Genomic DNA, 25,488 nt, shown 5'->3' with positions numbered 1-25,488 from the left:
AAATTTATCCACAGTTGACGAGGAGGAGGAGGAAGTCACCAGCCATCTGGCCACGGATTCCACTGGAAACCCCTCTGAGTGACTGAGCTGTCTCAGATGCTTCTGAGTTCCCAGCCACAGGGGTTGGAGGGCTGCTGCCATGACAGCTCAGCTGTAGTAATGCTGTCAGAAATCACCTTCCACTCTGATGGGTCTCACAAAGCAAATGAGCCAGAGCCCAATTATCTATACACACATACACACACACCCCTCTCTGGATCTATTATTTTCCAACTGCATGATTTTATTTTTTGATAATCCTCTATCAGTTCCACTTCATGAAGTTCCTACACCTGTGTTTCCCTGGTGCAACATGTAGGTGAACCCCTGAGCAGTTGAATGAATTCAGGATGTTTAGAAACAGTTGCTAGGATCATAAGAAGAAAACTTATGAGTCCCAGCCAGTATTTTCATACTTACCCCTTCCATGTGTGTTTGCTCACTGCTTTTACGTGAACGGTGAGTAAGAAAGTCAAAATAAGCTGCTTCGATCAATTTCTAGTCTGAGTATGTGGAAACTGCCAGAAAACCAAGGCTATGAGGCTGGAAGTTTGGAAACCAGTGTTTACATCTCGCAAAGAGTCGGACAAGACTGAGCGACTTCACTCACTTTGACAGTTACCTGTTTCTTACACTAAAATATAAATCTAAAGGCATTAGAACGGATGCTATGCCTTCTTAGTAACCAATCTCCAAAGATGTAGCTCCCTATCTCACCCGAACTGTCCCTGACAATCCACGTTTTCTAGAAGCCCGTGACATGCCAGGAGGAAAACCAGCTTATGAGTTTTTATGTCTGTGTCCAAGGACATACCCAGCTAACTCTGGGTCACAGTAGGAGCCAGCATGTTCAGTCCTTGAGTATTTAAAAAAAAAAGGTATGGCCAAGAAATAGATTTACAGAAGGATACATAATCAAACAAACCTTTCTGAGTCTTCTTTTTTTTTTGTTTAAAGTTCTTCTTCTTTTTAACTTGCTAAATCTTTTCTCATCTATTCTTGTTTGCTCTGACACAGGAGAGGCAAAATGGTGATAATCTAGAATAGGGGAAGGTAGTTCTAAAAAAAATATTGTATCAGAGAAAACTTAGAAAAATGACACTTTTCTTTAGAAGGTCTTCACATGGTAAAAACAAGTTGAACACATTGATTTTTTAAATTTTATTTTGTAAAGCACTGGAACTCTCCCTTCTCCAAGGAACTTAATACTGGCAGAAAGACTGCCTTTAAACACAGCATGAGTGATAATTTTTCTTTTTACCTACAAGGAAATCATTATCCATGTTTTTCTTTTTCTGCATTGGCTGTTTGTCAGTTGGAAACATTGATAGCTCTCATTAGTGAGTAGGTATTAAAATAGACCATTTATTAAAAAGAGAAACAAGCAAATACACATTTTGAGGAGGTCAACCAGTCACACAGTGCACTGTTGGGAATTTTCCATTCACTTATATTTTTGTTTCTATGTATATTGAGAGTACTCTGATTCTTCATGGAACTTTTTGTCATATTACTCTATTTAAATAAAGCAATTTTCAATCTATAGCTACTTTGGTAGGAAAAGAAGAAAAACGAAACTTATTTCTTGGTGGATGGTTGGAGGAGAGATCATGGTACAACATGAACTTGTTTAAAAGGAAAGAAGGTGGGGTAAGCTGATACACTGAAGTAGTGTACACAAGGACAAGTGTTAAATGCTCAATAAGCTTTTCTTCTTTCCTTGAATTGAGAGTGTCAGGTTCTTAGAACTGTACCCTCTCCACAGTCTAACACAAACAGTTAACAAACTACTCATCTAGGGAGATTACGAATCAGGTGGTTAGCAGGTTATTGATTACATACATGATTTTGTCCCCCTTTAATTTTCTTCCCAGATTTCCTTTAGTAACATTCCTCATTATGCTATAAAGCCTTTTCAATTTCTCCTTCATTCTTGAGAGACATCAATTAGAGAAATATTAGGTCAGTTGATAAAGGTTTGATCCTTCTTATCCATATTTGCCTTATGTAACAGGATTCTTGAAGGTAGAAAATCTTCCTTCCTCCCTCAGTTAAACATCTGAAACCAAAACTACTTGTCTTCCACTTCCCAACTCCCTGCTCAGCATGAATGAGAGGGAAAAGTACAAAAAGAGCGCTCTTGTTTCAAAGTCTCTGATCCAGCCTTTGCACATTTTGAAAGGAAAAAACTACTATAATGGAGAATATTCTGTTACAGAAGAGGAATATCTATTTTCCAGGTTTATCAATAATGGATATTAAATAATAGAGGGGAAAGGTAGTTCTAAGAAGAATAGTAGGATCTTCAAAAACAAGAAAAACAAGTAAAACAAGTAAATAGTTGCCTTTGTTCTCTGCAGCCGCTTATTTTACAGCTCTCCACCTACTTTCATCTCTGCTGCTGTAAGGGCTACACAGTTACTTCAGATTTCTGGAGCCAAACATCTAGGCAGACCGGCAGTTAAACTGTATTGAAAAACCACAGAAAGTAACATAAAAAAACCAAGCCAAACTAAAATTACCTGAACAAAAACTGTTTAATCAAGTGAAATTTTCTTGATTTCTGCTTTTCTGAGTAACTATGTCATTACTTAAACATCATGCCGCTTTGTATCATTAGTGTATGTTTGCGTCACTCCATCGACCTTAATCTTCAAATATAGTGTTTCTTTTCATTTAGAAGGGTTTGAATATTCCCATCCCCTTATTTTCTAACAGACTTGCTGCTGGGAGAGATTAACTGTTGCCCTAGAAACATGCAAAACATCAATTTCCCTGGAGCAATATCTCATTAATTTCAGCACTTAAATCACAATGTTTAGTTAGAGCTAGTTCAATAAGTACTTTAAGGTTGATTAAATGACCATTAAAGATCCAAGAGCAACCAGAGTGAAAAATCTCCGAAGTAGTGGATCACCCATGTCAGCAATTCAGAGAAGACCAAGACCATTCTTTTTAAGACTGCCTAGAAGACATACAATTGTCATTTACTAATGGCAACTGCAAAATTAGAATTATCTACACTAATCCTATGCTTAACACAGATGTCATGTATATAAATTTTTCTAATACTTTCTAAATGTGCGTGCTCAGTCACTTCATTCATGTCCGACTCTCTGCAACCCCATGGACCCATGGCCCGCCAGGGTTCTCTGTCCATGGGATTCTCCAGGCAAGAATACTGGAGTGGGTTGCCATTTCCTTCTCTATTTCTAAATGTGACGTGGTCAAAGCATAGGTAAGCATCCATGAGTGTAGGTATGTGTGTGTATGTGTGCTTAGTGTATAGACTCTCTCTTTGATTTTTTTTTTCCCCTCTCACTTTTTGGTGTAACTTCATTCTGTTCCTTGTTTACCGACTCAGGGAGAGATTTGGCAATTTAGTTTATGTCTCTTGAGGAATGCAGAGAGAATAGAGACTGGATTTGAGAGATATCTCTAAACTGTTTGATTTTATTGCACGTGTACCTAGTTGTTTAGTCGTTTCTGACTCTTTCCAACCCCGCGTCCTGTAGCCCACCAGGGTCCTCTGTCTGTGGATTTCCCAGGCATGAATATTGGAATGGGTTGCCATTTCCTGCTGCAGGGGATCTTCCCTACCCAGGGATGGGATGTGTATCTCCTGCACTGGCAGGTGAATTCTTTACCACTGAGCCACCTGGGATTTCACCAGGACAAGAAAAAGATTGGGCATTTGTGTAATAGTTTGAATCAGGGATTAATTTTCTGATACTGATATGAAAGATGAAATTTCAAAATATGCCTACAAATCATCACATTTACTCATAAGAGTTCCTGGGAGAGGGAAAACTGAAACAAAAATAAAACAAGACAAATAACAGTAGCAACATAGGAACAGAAAACAAAAACTTGATTCAGAAACCAGGAGTCAGTAAGAAATTTTGGAGCATGCCAGTAAAATTCACACAAGTTCCCAAGGGGAATGCCACTTCATCAGTTTTGAAATCACTTTCCATTAGCTGTCAGACCACTGACAAGCACTTTCAATCCCTACTTCTAGTCTCCTTTGGTGGAATGTACTATTCTGTAAAGATTTAGGGAAGTATGGTATTCTGTATACCCACTTCATATATGAAACTGAGATATAAAGGGTTTCTCCGGGCTTCAAAACTTTCTGAAGCAGGGATGTCCTGGTGAATTATAGAAGTACAGTTACATTATATGTGCTTCCCTCGTGGCTCAGCTGGTAAAGAATCTGCCTGCAATGCAGGAGACCTGGGTTCAATCCCTAGGTTGGGAAGATCCCCTGGAGAAGGGAAAGGCAACCCACTCCAATATTCTAGCTTGGAGAATCCCATTGGCTGTTTAGTCCATGGGGTCAGACAAAGAGTCAGAGTCAGACACGACAGAGCCACTTTCACTTTCACTAGTTTAAAAAATGTATAGTGTAATGCTTAGAAATTCATTTAGCTTATTTGCAATAATTCACATATATTCACATTATAAAAATATATATATGTAAATTCATTGGAAGTTTTGGCTGTTATGAATTAAAATGTAATGTGAATGCTTCAGAATAATTCATAAGAAGGCTTTGCTTTCTGTAATTGAGATTTACATGCAGTGCTAATTTCAGGCATATAGCAAAGTGGTTCAGTTACGCATATACATGCATTCTTTTTCAGACTCTTTGTCATATAGGCTATTACAGAATATCGAGTAGAGTTCTCTGTGTTATATAGTAGGTCCTTGTTGGCTATCTGTTTTATATATAGTAGTGTGTGTATATTAATCCCAAATTCCTAATTTATCCCTCCCACTATGTTTCCCCTTTGGTAACAATAAGTTTGTTTTCCCAATCTCTGAGTTGATTTCTGTGAAATACATTTTATATACACTATGCTGTGCTTATTTGTTTTTTTAACAGGGTTACTAATCATGTACATTTTGAAATAGTTATAATTTAAAAAATGATAATCCTAAAATTCTAATTTCTATGCTCAGGAAAATATTTAAATACTCTTCCTTTGTGACTTAATTTTGTCTTGACTCCAGATGTTAATTACAGTCTTTTCCTCCAACGAGTGGCTATCAAAATGCCTTCTAAAATGCTTTAAACCAGTGCTTTATTTAAAGTGTATGCTCTCAAAGGTAATCATCTGCTTTAAAAATAAAAGATACCAAAAATAAATAAAAGATACCACCTCATTTATTCCATTTGCTGTTTAAGCCAGAAGGAACTTGTGGGGTCCTTCAGTTGGGTTCCCCATCCTCTCATTTGTAAAGATAAGGATGCTGAGCCCAGTGAGACAGGGACTTGCCAAGGCCACACAGCTAGTTAAGGCAGAGCCGGCATTGGAGCCCACATCTCTTGGCTCATAGTTGAGACTGTGGCTGCTGTATTTCAGGGAGACCATATTTAGAATAGATTAAAATGATGAAATTTTCTCTCTACATCTGTATTTTTCAGTAAATCATTATCTGAAATGAATTATATTCACCATTTCCAATGTTTATCTGAGAAGTCCTGGAACTCTGAACATTTTGAGGTTGGCCCTTCAATTAGCTACATTGAAAAGAGTGAGTCAATTTGACCTCCTGTCCTGAAGATACTGCTCACACTCATGTTTTGGGTATACAGCTGCTCTGAACCTCTCTTTCACTCTCTTTTTTAATGCTCAACATTATTTTTTTAAAATAATTTTACTGTTTTCTTTTTTATTATTACTGGAGCATAATTTCTGAGCCTCTATCTTGAATACCATACTTTTTACCTTATTTGAAGTTATTGGGGATTTGGGAAGTAGCTGAAATTTTTCAGTTTACAACAGTGTTATTTAAAGTTCACCATTAAAGATCACAGATACAAAAATACCATTTATAGTCCCTTCTCCCTCTGGTCATTATAAATAACTTAAAAAGTATAATTAAGGTAATGTTTCAAAGGACTTTTCAACATTCAACATACCTGACATTTGTCATCCTAATGCCTGGAAAGGAATGCTTGACTTAAGAGGAATTTTGCTTTTTCACTATAGGAAGTGCACTATCCTAAGTGCACATGCCTTCTTCAGTTCCCTTAAGGATTAGAAGAATAGTTATCGTATTTTTTCTGTTTTTTTTTAAGTTGAGGTATAGTTGATGTACAATATTGTATAAGTTACAGATATACAGCATAGTGATTCACAATTTTTTAAGTGATTCACAATTTTTAAAGGTTATATTCTATTAAGAGTTAATATTAAATATTGTTTATATCCCCTGTGTTGTATAGTACATCCTTGTAGCTTTTTTATTTTATACATAATAGTCCGTACCTCTTAGTCTTCTACCCTTATCTTGTTCCTCGCCACTACTAACCTTTAGTTTGTTTTTTTGTATCTGTGAGTCTGTTTCTTTTCTATTATATTCTCTAGTTTTAGTTTTTAGATTCCACATATAAAAGAGATCATATTGTATTTGCCTTTCTCTGTCTTATTTTATGACGGAGCAATTTCACTTTCACTTTTCACTTTCATGCATTGGAGAAGGAAATGGCGACCCACTCCAGTGTTCTTGCCTGGAGAATCCCAGGGACGGGGGAGCCTGGTGGGCTGCTGTCTGTGGAGTTGGACATGACTGAAGTGACTTAGCAGCAGCATGTATATATATGTCAATGTATATGTATACATGTGTGTGTATATATATGTGTGTGTATGTATATACATACACACACATACATATATACCATACTATACATTCTCCATTGATTCAGGTTGCTTCCATGTCTTGGCTATTGTAAATTGTGCTACTGTGAACTTTGGGGTATATGTATCTTTTTGAATTAGTGTTTTTGTTTTTTTCATAATATATACGCAATAGTGGAAGTGTTGGGTCATATGGTAGTTCTATTTTCAGTTTTTTTGTGAATCTCCATACTGTTTTACATGGTGGCTGTACCAATTTACATTCCCACCAACAGTGTATGAGGGTTCCCTTTTCTCCACATCCTTGCCAACAGTTGTTATGATGATGATGATGATGACAGCCATTGTGGCATGTGTAAGGTGATATCTGGTTGTAACTTTAATTTGCATTTCTCTGATGATTAAAAATTTTTTTGGCACTCAGCTTTCTTCACAGTCCAACTCTCACATCTGTACATGTCCACTGGAAAAGCCATAGCCTTGACTAGATGGACCTTTGTTGGCAAAGTAATATCTCTGCTTTTGAATATGCTATCTAGGTTGGTCATAACTTTTCTTCCAAGGAGTAAGCGTCTTTTAATTTCATGGCTGCAGTCACCATCTGCAGTGATTTTGGAGCCCCCCAAAATAAAGTCTGACATTGTTTCCACTGTTTCCCCATCTATTTCCCATGAAGTGATGGGATGGGACCAGATACCATGATCTTAGTTTTTTGAATGTTGAACTTTAAGCCAACTTTCTCACTCTCCTCTTTCACTTTCATCAAGAGACTTTTTAGTTCCTTTTCACTTTCTGCCATAAGGGTGGTGTCGTCTGCATATCTGAGCTTATTGATATTTCTCCCAGTAATCTTGATTCCAGCTTATGCTTCTTCCAGCCTAGCGTTTCTCATGATGTACTCTGCATATAAGTTAGATAAGCAGGGTGACGATATACAGCCTTGCTTGTGAACTGTTGTGTTGGAGAAGACTCTTGAGAGTCCCTTGGACTTCAAGGAGATCCAACCAGTCCATTCTAAAGGAGATCAGCCCTGGGTGTTCTTTGGAAGGAATGATGCTAAAGTTGAAGCTCCAGTACTTTGGCCACCTTATGCAAAGAGTTGACTCATTGGAAAAGACTCTGATGCTGGGAGGGATTGGGAGCAGGAGGAAAAGGGGACGACAGAGGATGAGATGGCTGGATGGCATCAGTGACTCAATGGACGTGAGTTTGAGTGAACTCTGGGAGTTGGTGATGGACAGGGAGGCCTGGCGTGCTGCGATTCATGGGGTCGCAATGTTCGGACACAACTGAACAACTGAACTGAACTGAACTGATGATTAACAATGTTGAACACCTTTTAATGTACCTGTTGACTGTCTTCTTTGGAAAAATATCTTTTCAGGTCTTCTTCCCATTTAAATTGTGTTGGATGGTCATTATTATTATTTTTTTTTTTGATATTTAGCTGTATTAGCTCTTTATGTATTTTGGATATTAACCCCTTATCAATCACATCATTTGTAAATATTTTCTCCCATTCAGTAGACTTTTTATTTTGTCAGTGGTTCCCTTTGCTGTGGAAAAACTTCCAAGTTTAATTAAGTCATATTTTCTTGTTTTTGCTTTTATTTCCTTTGCTGTGGGCTTTCCTGGTTGCTCAGATGGTAAAGACTCTTCCTGCAATGCAGGAAACCTGGGTTTGATCCCTGAGTTGGGAAGATCCCCTGGAGAAGGAAATGGCCATTCACTCCAGGATTCTTGCCTGGGAAATCTACGAACAGAGGAGCCTGGTGGATTACAGTCCATGGAGCTGCAAAAAGAGTCAGACATGATCAAGTGACTAGGAGACAAGATCCAAAAAATATTGCTACCATTTATGTCAAAGAGTGTTCTGCCTAGGTTTAATTCTAGGGGTTTTATCACTTCCAGCCTTGCATTTAAGTTTCTAATTCATTTTGAGCTTATTTTTGTATATGGTGTTAGAGAATTTTCTAATTTCATTTTTTTACATGGAGCTTTCCAGTTTTCTTAGCACCGCTTATTGAAGAGACTGTCTTTACTCTATTGTATATTTTCACCTCCTTTGTTGTTGATTGACCTTAAGTGCATAGGTTTCTTTCTGGGTTCTCTATTGATTTATATGTCTGGCTTGTGCCAGTACCACACTCATTTGCTTACTGTAGCTTTGTAGTATAGTCTGAAATCAGAGCGTGTGAATCCTACAGTTCTGTTCTTTCTCAAGATTATTTGGGCTATCTGGGGTCTTTTGTGTTTCCATACATTTTAAAATTATTTGTTCTATTTCTGTGAAAAATACCCTTGGTAGTTTGATAGGGATTGCATTGAATCTGTAGATTTCCTTGGGTAATATGGTCATTTTAGCAAGCTTAAGTCTTCTAATCCATGAACACACTATATTTTCCCATATGTTTGTGCTGCCTTCAGTTTCCTTCATGAGCATCATAGTTTACAGAGTATGAGTCTTTTACCTCCTCATGTAGTTTTATTCCTAGTTATTTTATTATTTTTGGTGCTATGGTAAATGGTATTGTTTCCTTAATTTCTCTTTCTGATTGTTTGTTATAAGTATATTGAAATGCAACATATTTCTGTGTATTAATTTTTTATTCCACAACTTTATCAGATTCATTGATGAGCTTTAGTATTTTCTGGAGGTATCTTTCTATGTATATAGTATCATGCTATCTACAGTGACAGTTTTGCTTCTTCCTTTCAAATTTGGATTCTTTTTATTTCTTTTTCTTGTCTGATTGTCATGGCTAGGACTTCCAAAATTATGTGGAATAAAAGCAGAGATCCTTGTCTTGTTCCTGATCTTAGAGGAAATGCTTTTAGCTTTTCACTACTGGGTATGATGTTAGCTGTGGGCTTATCATACCTGGCCTTTATTGTGTTGAGATATGTTCACTCTATGCCTACTTTCCTGAGACTTTTTTTAATCATAAATGGATATTGAATTTTGTCAAAAGTTTTTTTTTCTGTATCTATTGAGATGATCATATGGATTTTATTCTTCAATTTGTTGATATGGTGTATCATATTGATTGATATGTGGATATTGAAAAATCCTTTCATTCTTGGGATAAATCCCAGTTGATCATGGTAAATGATTCTTTTGATGTATTGCTGGCTTCAGTTTGCTAAGATTGTGTTGAGGATGTTTGCATCTGTGTTCTTTAGTTATATTGGCTTGTAATTTTCTCTTTTTATGATATCTGTTTAGTTTTGATATCAAAGTGATGCTGTCATCACAGAATAAATTCAAAAGGATTCCTTTGTCTCCAGTTTTTTGGAACACTTTGAGAAGGATGAGTTAACTCTTCTTTAAAGGTTCGATAGAGTTCACCTATGAAGCCATTCAGTCCTGGACTTTTGTTTGTTGGGAATTAAAAAATTTTTTTTTGTTCACTCTCCAAGTTGTGTATGACTTTTTGCGACCCCATGGACTACAGTGTGTCAAGCTTTCCTGTCCTTGCTATCTCAGGGAGTTTGCTCAAATTCATGTCCACTGAGTCAGTGATGCCATTGAGCCACCTCATCCTCTCTTGCCCCTTCTCCTCCTGTACTCAGGGTCGTTTCCAATCAGTTGACTCTTTCCATCATATGGCCAAAGTATTGGAGCTTCAGCTTCAGCTTCAGCATCAGTCCTTCCGACAATATCCAGGGTTGATTTCCTTTACAATTGACTGGTTTGCCCTCCTTGGTATCCCAGGGTCTCTCAGGAGTCTTCTCCAGCACCACAATTCAAAAACATCAGTTCTTTAGTGCTTAGCCTTTCTTTATGTTCCAGCTCTAACATCTGTATTACTAGTGGAAAAACCATAGCCTTGGCTATATGGATCTTGTTGGCAAAGTGATGTCTCTGCTTTTTAATATGCTGTTGAGGTTTGTGATATCTTTTCTTCCAAGGAGCAGGAGTCTTTTAATTTCATGGCTGCAGTCACCATTTGCAGTGAATCTAGAGCCCAAGAAAATAAAATCTGTCACTGTTTCCACTTTTTCCTCTTCTATTTGTCATAAAGTGATGGGACCAGATGCCATGATCTTAGTTTTCTGAATGTTGAGCTTTAAGCCAGCTTTTTCACTCTCCTCTTTGACTTTCATCAAGAGGCTCTTTAGTTTGTCTTCATTTTCTGCCATTAGAGTGGTATCATCTGCATATCAGAAGTTGTTGGTATTCTCCCAGCAATCTTGATTCCAGCTTGTGGTTCATCCAGCCCAGCATTTCTCATGATGTACTCTGCATAGAAGTTAAATAAGCAGGGTAACAGTATACAACTTTATCATACTCCTTTCCCAATTTGAACCAATCTGTTCTGTGTCCACTTCTAACTGTTGCTTCTTGACCTGCATACAGGTTTCTCAGGAGACAGGTAAGGTGGTCTGGTACTTCCATCTCTTTTAGAATTTTCCACAATTTGTTGTGATCCACACAGTCAAAGGCTTTAGCATAATCAGTGAGGCAGAAGTAAAAGTTTTTCTGGAATTCTCTGGCTTTTTCCATGATCCAATGAACATTGGCAGTTTGGTCTCTGGTTTTTCTGCCTTTTCTAAATCCAGCTTGTACATCTGGAATTTCACAGTTCACGTAATGTTGAAGCCTATCTTAAAGGATTTTTACCATTACCTTGCTAACATGTAAAATTAGGGCAATTGTGAGGTAGTCTGAACATTCTTTGGCATTGCCTGCCTTAGGAATTGGAATGAAAACTCATCTTTTCAAGTCCTGTGGCTGCTGCTGGGTTTTCCAAATTTGCTGGCATATTGAGTGCAGCACTTTAATAGCATCATCTTTTAGGATTTGAAATAGCTCAGCTAGAATTCCATCACCTCCACTAGCTTTGTTTGTTGTAGTGCTTCTAAAGGCCTGCTTGACTTCACAGTCCAGGATGTCTGGCTCTAGGTGAGCGACCACATCATCATGGTTATTTGGGTCACCAGGACCTTTTTTGTACAGTTCTGTGCATTCTTGTCACATCTTCTTAATCTCTTCTACTTCTATTAGGTCCTTACCATTTCTGTCCTTTATTGTGCCCATCCTTCTGTGAAATGTTCCCTTGATATCTCTTAATTTTCTTGAAGAGATTTCTAGTCTTTCCCCTTCTATTGTTTTCCTGTTTCTTTGCATTGTTCACTTAGAAAGGCTTTCTTATATTTCCTTGCTCTTCTCTGGAACTCTGCATTCAGTTGGGTATATCTTTTCCTTTCTCCTTTGCCTTTTGGGTCTCTTCTTTTCTCAGATACTCATAAAGCCTCCTTAGACAACCACTTGGCTTCCCGCATTTCTTTTTCTTTGCAATGGTTTTGGTCACCACCTCCTGTACAGTGTTAATGGACCTCTGTCCATAATTCTTCAGTCACTCTGTCTACAAAATCTAGTCCCGTGAATCTATTTGTCCACTGTATCATCATAAAGGATTTGACTTAGGTCATACCTGAATGGCCTAGTGGTTTTCCCTTTCTTCAGTTTAAGCCTGAATTTTGCAATAGGAGCTTGTGATCTGAGCCACAGTCAGCTGCAGATCTTGTTTTTGCTGGCTATAGAGCTTCTCTATCTTGCTGCAAGGAATATAATTTTTAAATTACTTATTTAATTTCGTTAGTGATAGCTGGTCTGTTCTTATTTTCTATTTTTCACTGGCTCAATCTTTGGAGATTATACATTTCTAGGAGTTTGTCCATCTTCTAGGTTATCCATTTTACTGGTGTAGTAGTCTCTTATGATCTTTTGTATTTGTATGGTATTGATTGTAACTTCTTTTTCATTTCTAACTTTATTTATTTGGGCTCTCTCCTGCTTTTTTTTTTCCTTGATGAGTCTGGCTAAAAGTTTAACAATTTTATCTTTTTCTAATTCCAGCTCTTGGTTTCATTGATCTTATATGTATATATAATTGGTCTCTTTCATTTATTTCTGCTGTGATTTTTATGATTTCATTTCTTCTACTAATTTTGGATTTTGTTTGTTCTTTTTTAAACTCCTTTGAGTATAAGTGTGGATTGTTTACTTGAGGTTTTTCTTGTTTCCCAGGGTAAACTTGTATTGCTATAAACTTCTCTCTTTGAACTGCTTTTGCTGTATCCCATAGATTTTGGATCATTGTGTTTTTGTATTCATTTGTCTCCAGAAGTGCACTCTGCTGAGTATGTGCTTCAGCTTTACTGTACTTGCTTCAGCTTTCATGGGATCAGAATAATAGTAATCATATTTTTTTCGAGGGAGTAAGATTACAAAGTTGATAAATGGCAGAACTGTGATTAAATGCATGCAGTGTTCATTCAGCTCTGTGTCTGAGCATTAAAAAACAAACAAACAAACAAACCACCCTGAGGAGGAGATAGCTTCGCAGGTCCAACATTATTTGGCTGCATCTGTAGTCATGGAGGGCTTCCTGGGTAATGTCCAGGTTGAGACCTGAAAAAATACCATACTATAGTGCTTGAGAGCCTGGGTTCTAGACACACAATGCTGGGGCTGTTATCTCCTAACTTTTAGTTACAAAATCTCCCTAAATTTTAGTTTCCATGTCTGTATAATGGGGAGTATATTACTACATCTGTCTATTGGTTTTCTGTGAGCATAGGATGAAGTAATCCACATAAAGTGTTTTACACAATGCTGGACAAAGTGTAACGAGGGCTTCCCTGGAGGCTCAGTGGTAAATAATCTGCTTGCCAATGCAAGAGACATGGGTTCAGTTCCTGATCTGGGAGGATCCCACGTGCCACAGAGCATCTAAGCCTGTGTGCCAACACCTGTTGAGCTTGTACTCTAGAGCCTGGAAGCCACAACTACTGAGCCTATGTACTGCAACTCCTGAAGACTGCACACCCTAGAGCCCAGGCTCCCCAGCATGAGAAGCCACAACAGTGAGGAACTCGAGCATCACAGCTAGAGAGTTGCCCTCACTTGCCATAATTAGAGAAACGCCAATGCAGCAGCAAAGACCTAGTAGTCAATAGTAATAATAAGCCAGAAAGAAAAACACCAATACAGTATACTAACACATATATATGGAATTTAGAAAGATGGCAATGACGACCCTGTATGCAAGACAGGAAAAAAGACATAGCTGTGTATAACGGACTTTTGGACTCAGAGGGAGAGGGAGAGGGTGGGATGATTTGGGAGAATGGCATTCTATCATGTATACTATCATGTAAGAATTGAATCGCCAGTCTATGTCTGACGCGGGATACAGCATGCTTGGGGCTGGTGCATGGGGATGACCCACAGAGATGTTATGGGGAGGGAGGTGGGAGGGGGGTTCATGTTTGGGAACACATGTAAGAATTAAAGATTTTAAAGTTTAAAAAAAAAAGAAAGGGGAAGGCACAAAAATACATCAAGAAAACATATCTTAAAATGAATGAATAGATCTTATTTGCAAAGCAAAGATAAAGACACAGGTGGAGAGAACAAAAGCATGGATTCCAAAGAGGGGAAAGAGGAGTGGGAGGAATTGGAAGACTGGAGCTGATATCTCTACACTGTTGATACTATGATAATGAATGAAAACCTACTGTATAGCTCAGGATCTGCACAATGCTCTGTGGTATCCTAAATGGGAAGGAAATCCTAGAGAGAATACAGCTGATTCACTTTGCTGTACAGCAGAAACTAACACAACATTGTAAAACAACTATACCCCAATAAAAATAAAATGAAATAAAAAAAATAATAATAGTAAGAAAGCTTAACTGTGCATACACTTGATTGGTAACAAAGGTAAAAGTGGAAATTCCATTACCCATTTCTCCAAACCCCACAATATCCCATGAGAGAAGAACACCTGAATGGTGGTCTCAGGACTAGGGATGAGAGAGGTTTCTTTCTATTGTACTTTGAATAGCTCAGATGTCATTAAGCCTTGCTTGTCAGAAAAAAAAATTAGTCAGCAGGTGTTTATGATATGATAAAAGAAGCTCAAACAAGACAGAACATAAACTGAGCATGGTTCCAGCCCTCCAAAAACCAAGGATACCAAGAATGGTGGTTCTCACACTTGTTACACAAATGCACTGTTGGTGGTGAAGTGTGAGATTCTGAGTAGAGACTCGAACAAAGTACTTTTAAGATTAAGACATCCTGGAGGTGATGAAACAGTTGTTATGTGAAGCAGAAGAGAAGACCTGTTGTGAGTCAGAGAAGCTGTTCTCTGCACCTGGGACATTAGGTAAGATTTTAGGATAGGAATTGCAAAGTAAGAAACATGGTGGAAGTTGTTTAAAGTATAGATTGTGATGAGAATGGTCATATGGAATAGAAGTGAAGGGTGAAGAATTTTAAAGTATATGGTTTAAAGTTTATTAGAAAACTGCTAGAGACAAAGAGAAAGATTTTATGGTCTGTGTTTCTCTTTCTCTTATATACGTGTACACACACACTTCCAAGATTCTCTGAAACATCTCTCTTACCTTCTTTTCCCCACTCCCCTCCCCTTGCTTGACGAACACTTACCAAGTCTTCAGGTCTCAGCATTAGGTCTTCCTTCAGAAAGTCATCCCTGGCCATGGGCTGGGTTAGGTCTTTTCCTATGGGCCCTAATATCCTCTGTTGTGTTAAATCTATTTTCATTGTCTATTGCTGTTTAACAAATTACCTCCCACAAATGTCGCAGATTATTTTCTCACAGTTTCTGTGGGTCAGGATCTAAAGCCAAGACCAATATGTTTGCTGGCTATGTCCTCATCTAAGGAAAGTTAGTCTTCCAAGCTCCCTTGTAGTGTTGACAGAATTTATTTCCTTGCAGTGGTAGGACTGAGGTATCTGTTTTCTTAATAGCTATTGAGTAAGCCCACCTCAGAGCAATTCCTTGTCATATGGTGCTCTCTAAAACTTGGGAGTTTGCTTTCTCAAGACCAGCAGGAGACTCTTCTCCATCTTCTAAGACTCAGTTCAGTCAGTCGCTCAGTCGTGTCCAACTCTTTGAGACCCCATGAATTGCAACACACCAGGCCTCCCTGTCCATCATTAACTCCTGGAGTTCACTCAGACTCACATCCATCGAGTCAGTGATGCCATCCAGCCATCTCATCCTCTGTCGTCCCCTTCTCCTCTGCCCCCAATCCCTCCCAGCATCAGAGTCTTTTCCCATGAGTCAGCTCTTCACATGAGGTGGCCAAAGTATTGGAGTTTTAGCTTTAGCATCAGTCCTTCCAATGAACACCCAGGACTGATCTCCTTTAGGATGGACTGGTTGGATATCCTTGAAGTCCAAGGGACTCTCAAGAGTCTTCTCCAACACCACAGTTCAAAAGCATCAATTCTGCAGTGCTCAGCTTTCTTCACAGTCCAACTCTCACATCCATACATGACCACTGGAAAAACCATAGCCTTGACTAGATGGACATTTGTTGGGAAAGTAATGTCTCTGCTTTTTAGTATGCTGTCTAGGTTGGTCATAACTTTCCTCCCAAGGAGTAAGCGTCTTTTAATTTCATGGCTGCAGTCACCATCTGCAGTGATTTTGAAGTCCCCCAAAATAAAGTCTGGCACTGTTTCCACTGTTCCCTCAACTATTTCCCATGAAGTGATGGGACCAGATGCCATGATCTTTGTTTTCTGAATGTTGAGCTTTAGGCCAACTTTTTCACTCTCCTCTTTCACTTTCATCATGAGGCTCTTTAGTTCCTCTTCACTTTCTGCCATAAGGGTGATGTCATCTGCATATCTGAGGTTACTGATATTTCTCCCGGCAATCTTGATTCCAGCTTGTGCTTCTTCTAGCCCAGCGTTTCTCATGATGTACTCTGCATAGAAGTTAAATAAGCAGGGTGACAATATACAGCCTTGACGTACTCCTTTTCCTATTTGGAACCAGTCTGTTGTTCCATGTCCAGTTCTAACTGTTGCTTCCTGACCTCCATATAGGTTTCTCAAGAGGCAGGTCAGGTGGTCTGGTATTCCCATCTCTTTCCGAATTTTCCACAGTTTATTGTGATCCACACAGTCAAAGGCTTTGGCATAGTCAATAAAGCAGAAATAGATGTTTTTCTGGAACTCTCTTGCTTTTTTGATGATCCAGTGGATATTGGCAATTTGATCTCTGGTTCCTCTGCCTTTTCTAAAACCAGCTCGAACAGTCTTATGTAAATCACATAATCACAGGAATGAATACCCATTGCCTTTGACATATATAATGTATAATTACATATGTAATGTAACCTAATCGAGGAAATGACTTCTCCCTCATTTTCACAAATCTTGCCTATAGATATACACAATCTTGCCTGTACAAAGCATGCAAACCTGAGCTGGGAAGTCTTGGGGAATCTATGGTGAAACTGTAGCTTCTGCTTTGTATACTATTTGGCAAATACTGGGTTCTCAATGGATACTTACCCACTCCAGTGCTCTTGTCTGGAGAATCCCAGGGACGGGGGAGCCTGGTGGGCTGTCGTCTCTGGGGTCATACAGAGTCGGACATGACAGAAGCGACTTAGCAGCAGCAATGGATACTTGCTGTGCTGCTGCTGCTAAGTCACTTCAGTCGTGTCCAACTCTGTGTGACCCCATAGACGGCAGCCCACCAGGCTCGCCCATCCCTGGGATTCTCCAGGCAAGAACACTGGAGTGGGTTGCCATTTCCTTCTCCAATGCTTGAAAATGAAAAGTGAAAGTGAAGTCGCACAGTCGTATCCGACTCTTAGTGACCCCATGGACTGCAGCTTACCAGGCTCCTCCGTCCATAGGATTTTCCAGGCAAGAGTACTGGAGTGGGTTGCCATTGCCTTCTCCGGGATACTTGCTCAGTTATTTAATAAATCTGGCAGATCATTTTAGATGGTTGAGAGCATGAAGGCTCAACAGGAAAAGATTTTAATAATCTATACATAGTGGAAAAAGCAAGAGAGTTCCAGAAAAACATCTATTTCTGCTTTATTGACTATGCCAAAGCCTTTGACTGTGTGGATCACAATAAACTGTGGAAAATTCGGAAAGAGATGGGAATACCAGACCACGTGACCTGCCTCTTGAGAAACCTATATGGAGGTCAGGAAGCAACAGTTAGAACTGGACATGGAACAACAGACTGGTCCCAAATAGGAAAAGGAGTATGTCAAGGCTGTATATTGTCACCCTGCTTATTTAACTTCTATGCAGAGTACATCATGAGAAACGCTGGGCTAGAAGAAGCACAAGCTGGAATCAAGATTGCCGGGAGAAATATCAGTAACCTCAGATATGCAGATGACACCACCCTTATGGCAGAAAGTGAAGAAGAACTAGAGAGCCTCATGGTGAAAGTGAAAGAGGAGAGTGAAAAAGTTGGCCTAAAGCTCAACATTCAGAAAACAAAGACCATGGCATCTGGTCCCATCACTTCATGGGAAATAGTTGGGGGAACAGTGGAAACAGTGTCAGACTTTATTTTTTGGTCTCCAAGATCACTGCAGATGGTGATTGCAGCCATGAAATTAAAAGATGCTTACTCCTTGGAAGGAAAGTTATGACCAACCTAGACAGCATACTAAAAAGCAGAGACATTACTTTCCCAACAAAGGTCCGTCTAATCAATGGTATGGTTTTTCCAGTGGTCATGTATGGATGTGAGAGTTGTACTGTGAAGAAGGCTGAGCGCTGCAGAATTGATGCTTTTGAACTGTGGTGTTGGACAAGACTCTTGAGAGTCCCTTGGACTGCAAGGAGATCCAACCAGTCCATTCTGAAAGAGATCAGCCCTGGGATTTCTTTGGAAGGAATGATGCTAAAGCTGAAGCTCCATTTCTTTGGCCACCTCATGAGAAGAGTTGACTCATTGGAAAAGACTCTGATGCTGGGAGGGATTGGGGGCAGGAGGAGAAGGGGACGACAGAGGATGAGATGGCTGGAAGGCATCACCGACTCGATAGACGTGAGTCTGAGTGAACTCCGGGAGCTGGTGATGGACAGGGAGGCCTGGCGTGCTGCGATTCATTGGGTGGCAAAGAGTCGGACACGAGTGGCGACTGAAGTGAACCGAGTGGAATCATAAGTGAAAAGATGCTATTGACGGGCAAGGAAGAACAGAGAAATTGTGAACCAAATCCAGAGTCTGCAGAATCTGTGAATGAAGATATTATCATTTCTGTGGTGATGGAAAAATTGGATCCTGTATTTCTGAAGGTTTTGGTTATGTGACACTCAGCAGTGTTTGATCAGTTATATTGCATTTGGTGTTGAATAGGTGAGAATGAGCTATTCTCAGTAATTGTGCTACAGTGTGGCAGGCCATCATTTTATTTATTGCTTAAAGGAATATTGGAGCTTTTCTTCTGATTAAGGCACATGGTTAAGTATTCCTGGAGAATGTATTAGACTGAATCAAGTAAATATACAGAATTTAAAGCAGAAAACTAGTTTACTTAGTGATGGAAAACTTAGAAGCCGAAAAGGGACAGCAAGGCTAGCCAGAGATCAACAACATCAGGAAGCTTCTACCTTCGAGGTGTGCAAAGGGAGAAGGGGAATCATATAGGAGTTTGGGGGCCAAGGCTACAGAACTGGCATCATGGAGGAGAGTTGGCTGTCTCTAGAGATGCTGGCTGATTCAGAAAATGAGGAGGAATGCCCTGGCTTCTCCCTTCCTCCCACTCTTTAATTTCACCTAGTATCTCCTGTTAATTGAACCCAGCTGGAGGCAGCTGGGAACAGAGAGGGAACAGAGAAATGCAGGTGGCAGGCCTCAGCCCTCTTCCTCCTGAGTCTCCTGGTTTGGAGATAAGAAATGGATCTGAATGTGAACAAGTTCAGAATTAGCATAGGGACAAAAAGATGAGGAAAGGAGTCACACACAGAGATCCATCACACCAACACTTTCCAGCATAAAAATGGCTGACCTTTGGCAATGGCAGTCCCGGTGGTAAGACTAATTAAAAAACAACTGAAACCAAATGAAAAACAAGATTTTTGGTACTTAAATGCAGTTTGTATAAAGAATTAAATCAAATATTGATTAGACTTTTATTTCATACTTTAAAATGCCTAAACAATTAAATTTAACAGAAAAATTGGAATATATATATATATATATATATATATGGCTAAGGTGAATTGATTTAAAGAAAGGAAACCCAGAAACTACAAGATGAGTAGGCATAATTATGCAAAATATTTTTAAAAGTATGACAGAATACCATAAATCATAAAGTCAGAATACATATGCTAGATCATGAAAGAATGTCTATAATAAATAATACAAAACAGTCGATACCTATAATGTGCCTTCAAACTAAGAAAAACAACCAAATAGAAAAGTTAGCAAAACCATTGACAATTCACACAGCAAAGTAAGACAATATGACTCAGTTTTTGTAAAAAAGATATTATTTAAAAAAAAAGACCTCCTTTTATAATTTAGAAAATGGAGATAAATTTGAAAGGTTGCATATCTGGCTGGTTTCTTGTGTTAGCTATTGGTAGGGAGGAGCAGAGGAGTGTAGGCTGGAAATCAGCTAATGGGGAGATAAAAGAAAAAGGAATACATAAGAAAAGTTTGGACAAGACATACATACAGCATTGATACGGTCCCATTTCTGTAAGATGATATAAGTATATGGCTATCCCTGTATGTGTATGTACGATTTCCACTGCCTGCACTCTGATCCAGTCACCATCAGCTCTCACCAATTCAGCTACAATCTTCTTTCTGTTTTCCATATTCCACACTTGCCTTCTTACAGTTCATTCTCTGAAGCAGCAGCTGGAGTGGGTTTTTGAAAAATCAGACCATGATCCTCCTCTGATCAGTACTCTCTTGCGGCTTTGCACTGCAGTCAGTAGAATTTGGCCCCTGTAGCTTCTCTAACCACCTGATGCGCTACTCTCCCCTCCCCTCGGACAGTCAGCGGCACTGGTCCTCTGTCCTCACTGTTTCTCAGACACCATCTCACCTCACAGCTTTAAGAGCACAGCCATCACTTCCGACCAGCTGTCTCCATCATCCTGCTCTCACCTCCACACTTCTGTTCAAATGTCACCATGTCAGAAAGTACTTTTCATGATGGCCTCATCTAAAACGGCACCTTTACTCTCTAAATTAATACCCTTCTTTGTTTTCCTCATTGCACCTATTACTGTCAGACATATGACTAGAATAAAAGCACCTAGAGGACATAGAGTATGAGTCATGTGGCACACAGTAGGCACTCAGAAATTATTTGTTGAGTGAAGGAATAAATGGATAAATGAATGCAGATATTTGGGGAAGGATAGTCAGCAAAATATTAACAGGAATAGGTTTCAGCAGTAGGTTTGCAAATTAAAACAAGCAAATTGACCCTTTATTTTCTAGACATGGGCAGAAAGTTGTATATCCAGAAATCTAGCTTCCATATCATATATATGCACCCTGAATCTGTTTATTGCAGTGGAGATAAATGTGTTTTATCCATGTCAACAGAGAAATCACTAATGTTTGCTGTAGAACTCAGATAAAGTGGACTGATGTTTCGATTTATTAAAACAAGATGGGTTAATGGCTGAATAGAAAGATGGGTTGTTGCTGTTGTTCAGTCTCTCAATCGTGTCTGACTCTTTGTGACCCCATGGACTGCAGCATACCAGACTTCCCCTCCTTCAACATCTCCTGGAGCTTGCTCAAACTCATGTCCATTAAGTTGGTGATGCCGTCTTGTTCTTTGTCTTCCCCTTCTCCTCCTGCCTTCAATCTTTCCCATCATCAGGGGCTTTTCTAATGAGTAGGCTCTTTGCATCAGGTGGCCAAAGTACTGGAGTTTCAGCTTCAGCATCAGTCCTTCCAATGAATATTCAGGCCTGATTTCCTTTAGGATGGACTGGTTGGATCTCCTTGCAGTCCAAGGGACTCTCAAGAGTCTTCTCCAACACCACAGTTCAAAAGCATCAATTCTTTGGTTCTTAGCCTTCTTTATGTTCCAACTCTCACATCATGTGACCACTGGAAAAACCATAGCTTTGAACTTGATGGACCTTTGTTGGCAAAGTAACGTCTCTACTTTTTAATATGCTGTCTAGGTTTGCCACAGCTTTTCTTTCAAGGAGCAAGAGTCTTTTAATTTTATAGCTGCAATCACCATCTGCAGTAATGTTGGAGACCAAAAAAATAAAGTCAGCCACTGTTTCCATTGTTTCCCCATCTATTTACCACGAAGTGATGGGACCGGATGCCATGATCTTTGTTTTTTGAATGTTGAATTTTAAGCCAGCTTTTTCACTCTCCTCTTTCACTTTCATCAAGAGGCTCTTTAGTTCCTCTTCACTTTCTGCCATAAGGGTGGTGTCATCTGCATATCTGAGGTTATTGATATTTCTCCCAGCAATCTTGATTCCAGTTTGTGCTTCATCCAGCCCAGCTTTTCACATGAAGTACTCTGCACAGAAGTTAAATAAGCAGGGTAACAGTATACAGCCTTGACGTACTCCTTTCCCAGTTTGAACCAGTCTATTGTTCCATGTCCAGTTCTAACTGTTGCTTCTTGACCTTCATACAGATTTTTCAGGAGGCAGGTCAGGTGATCTGGTATTCCCATTTCTTTAAGAATTTTCCACAGTTTGTCGTGATCCACATAGTCAAAGGCTTTAGTGTAGTCAAGGAAGCAGAGGTAGATGTTTTTCTGGAACTCTCTTGCTTTTTCTGTGATCCAAAGGATGTGGGCAATTTGATCTCTGGTTCCTCTGCCTTTTCTAAATCCAGCTTGAACATCTGGAAGTTTTCAGTTCACATACTGTTGAAGCCTAGCCTGGAGAATTTTGAGTATTATTTTGCTAGTGTGTGAGATGAGTACTTTTGTGTGGTAGTTTGAACATTCTTTGGCGTTGCCCTTCTTTGGGATTGGAATTAAAACATCTTTTAATGTCCTGTGGCCACTGCTGAGTTTTCCAAATTTCTTGGTGTACTGAGTGCAGTACTTTCATAGCATCATCTTTTAGGATTTGAAATAGCTCAGCTGGAATTCCGTCACCCCCACTAGCTTTGTTCATAGTGATGCTTCCTAAAGCCCAGACATCTTTACACTCCAAGATGTCTGGCTCTAGGTGAATGGTCACACCATCATGGTTATTTGCATCATTAAGATCTTTTTGTATGGTTCTTCTGTGTATTCTTGCCACCTCTTCTTAATATTTGCTGCTTCTGTTAGGTCCATACAATTTTTGTTCTTTATTGTGCCCATCTTTGCATGAAATGTTGTCTTGGTATCTGATTTTCTCGAAGAGATCTCTACTCTTTCCCATTCTATCATTTTCCTCTATTTCTTTGCATTGTTCACTTAGAAAGGCTTTCTTATCTTTCCTTGCTGCTATTTGGAACTCTGCATTCAGATGGGTGTATCTTTCTTTTTCTCCTTTGCCTTTTGCTTCTCTTCTTTTCTCAGCTATTTGTAAGGCCTCCTCAAACAATCATTTTGCCTTTTTACATTTCTTTTTCTTGGCGATTTCTTTCTTATGCAATAAAACAAGATAGTAAGATATTAATGGTAGAATGTAGGTGCTTCAGTTCAGTTCAGTTGCTCAGTCGTGTCTGACTCTTTGCGACCCCACGAATAGCAGCACGCCAGGCCTCCCTGTCCATCACCAACTCCCGGAGTTCACTCAGACTCATGTCCATCGAGCCCGTGATGCCATCCAGCCATCTCATCCTCAGTCGTCCCCTTCTCCTCCTGCTCCCAATCCCTCCCAGCATCAGAGTCTTTTCCAATGAGTCAACTCTTCACATGAGGTGGCCAAAGTACTGGAGTTTCAGCTTCAGCATCATTCCTTCCAAAGAAATCCCAGGGCTGATCTTCAGAATGGACTGGTTGGATCTTCTTGCAGTCCAAGGGACTCTCAAGAGTCTTCTCCAACACCACAGTTCAAAAGCATCAATTCTTCGGCGCTCAGCCTTCTTCACAGTCCAACTCTCACATCCATACATGACCACAGGAAAAACCATAGCCTTGACTAGACGGACCTCAGTCGGCAAAGTAACGTCTCTGCTTTTGAATATACTATCTAGATTGGTCATAACTTTTCTTCCAAGGAGTGTTTTTTAATTTCATGGCTGCAGTCACCATCTGCAGTGATTTTGGAGCCCCCAAAAATAAAGTCTGACACTGTTTCCACTGTTTCCCCATCTATTTCCCATGAAGTGATGGGACCAGATGCCATGATCTTCGTTTTCTCAATGTTGAGCTTTAAGCCAACTTTTTCACTCTCCACTTTCACTTTCATCAAGAGGCTTTTTAGCTCCTCTTCGCTTTCTGCCATAAGGGTGGTGTCATCTGCATATCTGAGGTTACTCATATTTCTCCTGGCAATCTTAATTCCAGCTTGTGTTTCTTCCAACCCTGCGTTTCTCATGATGTACTCTGCATATAAGTTAAATCAGCAGGGTGACAATATACAGCCTTGACGTACTCCTTTTCCTATTTGGAACCAGTCTGTTGTTCCATGTCCAGTTCTAACTGTTGTTTCCTGAACTGCATACAGATTTCTCAAGAGGCAGGTTAAGTGATCTGGTATTCCCATCTGTTTCAGAATTTTCCACAGTTTTTTGTGATCCACACAGTCAAAGGCTTTGGCATAGTCAATAAAGCAGAAATAGATGTTTTTCTGGAACTCTCTTGCTTTTTCCATGATCCAGCGGATGTTGGCAATTTGAGCTCTGGTTCCTCTGCCTTTTCTAAAACCAGCTTGAACATCTGGAAGTTCACGGTTCACGTATTGCTGAAGCCTGGCTTGGAGAATTTTGAGCATTACTTTAGTAAATGTGAGATGAGTGCAATTGTGCGGTAGTTTGAGCATTCTTTTGCATTGCCTTTCTTTGGAATTGGAATGAAAACTGACCTTTTCCAGTCCTGTGGCCACTGCTGAGTTTTCCAAATTTGCTGGCATATTGAATGCAGCACTTTCACAGCATCATCTTTCAGGATTTGAAACAGCTCAACTGGAATTCTATCACCTCCACTAGCTTTGTTCGTAGTGATGCTTTCTAAGGCCCACTTGACTTTACAGTCCAAGATGTCTGGCTCTAGATGAGTGATCACATCATCATGATTATCTGGGTCGTGAAGATCTTTTTTGTACAGTTCTTCTGTGTATTCTTGCCACCTCTTCTTAATATCTTCTGCTTCTGTTAGGTCCAGACCATTTCTGTCCTTTATCAAGCCCATCTTTGCATGAAACGGTCCCTTGGTATCTCAAAAACGACAGAATGATCTCTGTTCATCTCCAAGCAAACCATTCAGTATCACAGTTATCCAAGTCTATGCCCAAACCAGTAATGCTGAAGAAGCTGAAGTTGAATGGTTTTATGAAGACCTACAAGATCTTTTAAAAGTAACACCCAAAAAAGATGTCCTTTTTATTATAGGGGATTGGAATGCAAAAGTAGGAAGTCAAGAAACACCTGGAGTAACAGGCAAATTTGGCCTTGGAATGTGGAATGAAGCAGGGCAAAGACTAATAGAGTTTCGCCAAGAGAATGCACTGGTCATAGCAAACACCCTCTTCCAACAACACAAGAGAAGACTCTACACATGGACATCAGCAGATGGTCAACACCGAAATCAGATTGATTCTATTCTTTGCAGCCAAAGATGGAGAAGCTCTATACAGTCAACAAAAACAAGACCAGGAGCTGACTGTGGCTCAGATCATGAACTCCTTATTGCCAAATTCAGACTTAAATTGAAGAGAGTAGGGAAAACCGCTAGACCATTTAGGTATAACCTAAATCAAATCCCTTATGATTATACAGTGGAGGTGAGAAATAGATTTAAGGGTCTAGATCTGATAGATAGAGTGCCTGATGAACTATGGAATGAGGTTCGTAACGTTGTACAGGAGACAGGGATCCAG

The sequence above is a fragment of the Capricornis sumatraensis genome, chromosome 7 (genome assembly GCF_032405125.1).
Source record: "Capricornis sumatraensis isolate serow.1 chromosome 7, serow.2, whole genome shotgun sequence".
Taxonomy (NCBI): Eukaryota; Metazoa; Chordata; class Mammalia; order Artiodactyla; family Bovidae; genus Capricornis; species Capricornis sumatraensis.
The sequence above is the reverse complement of the archived record's forward strand: the minus strand, read 5'-3'. Positions refer to the sequence as shown.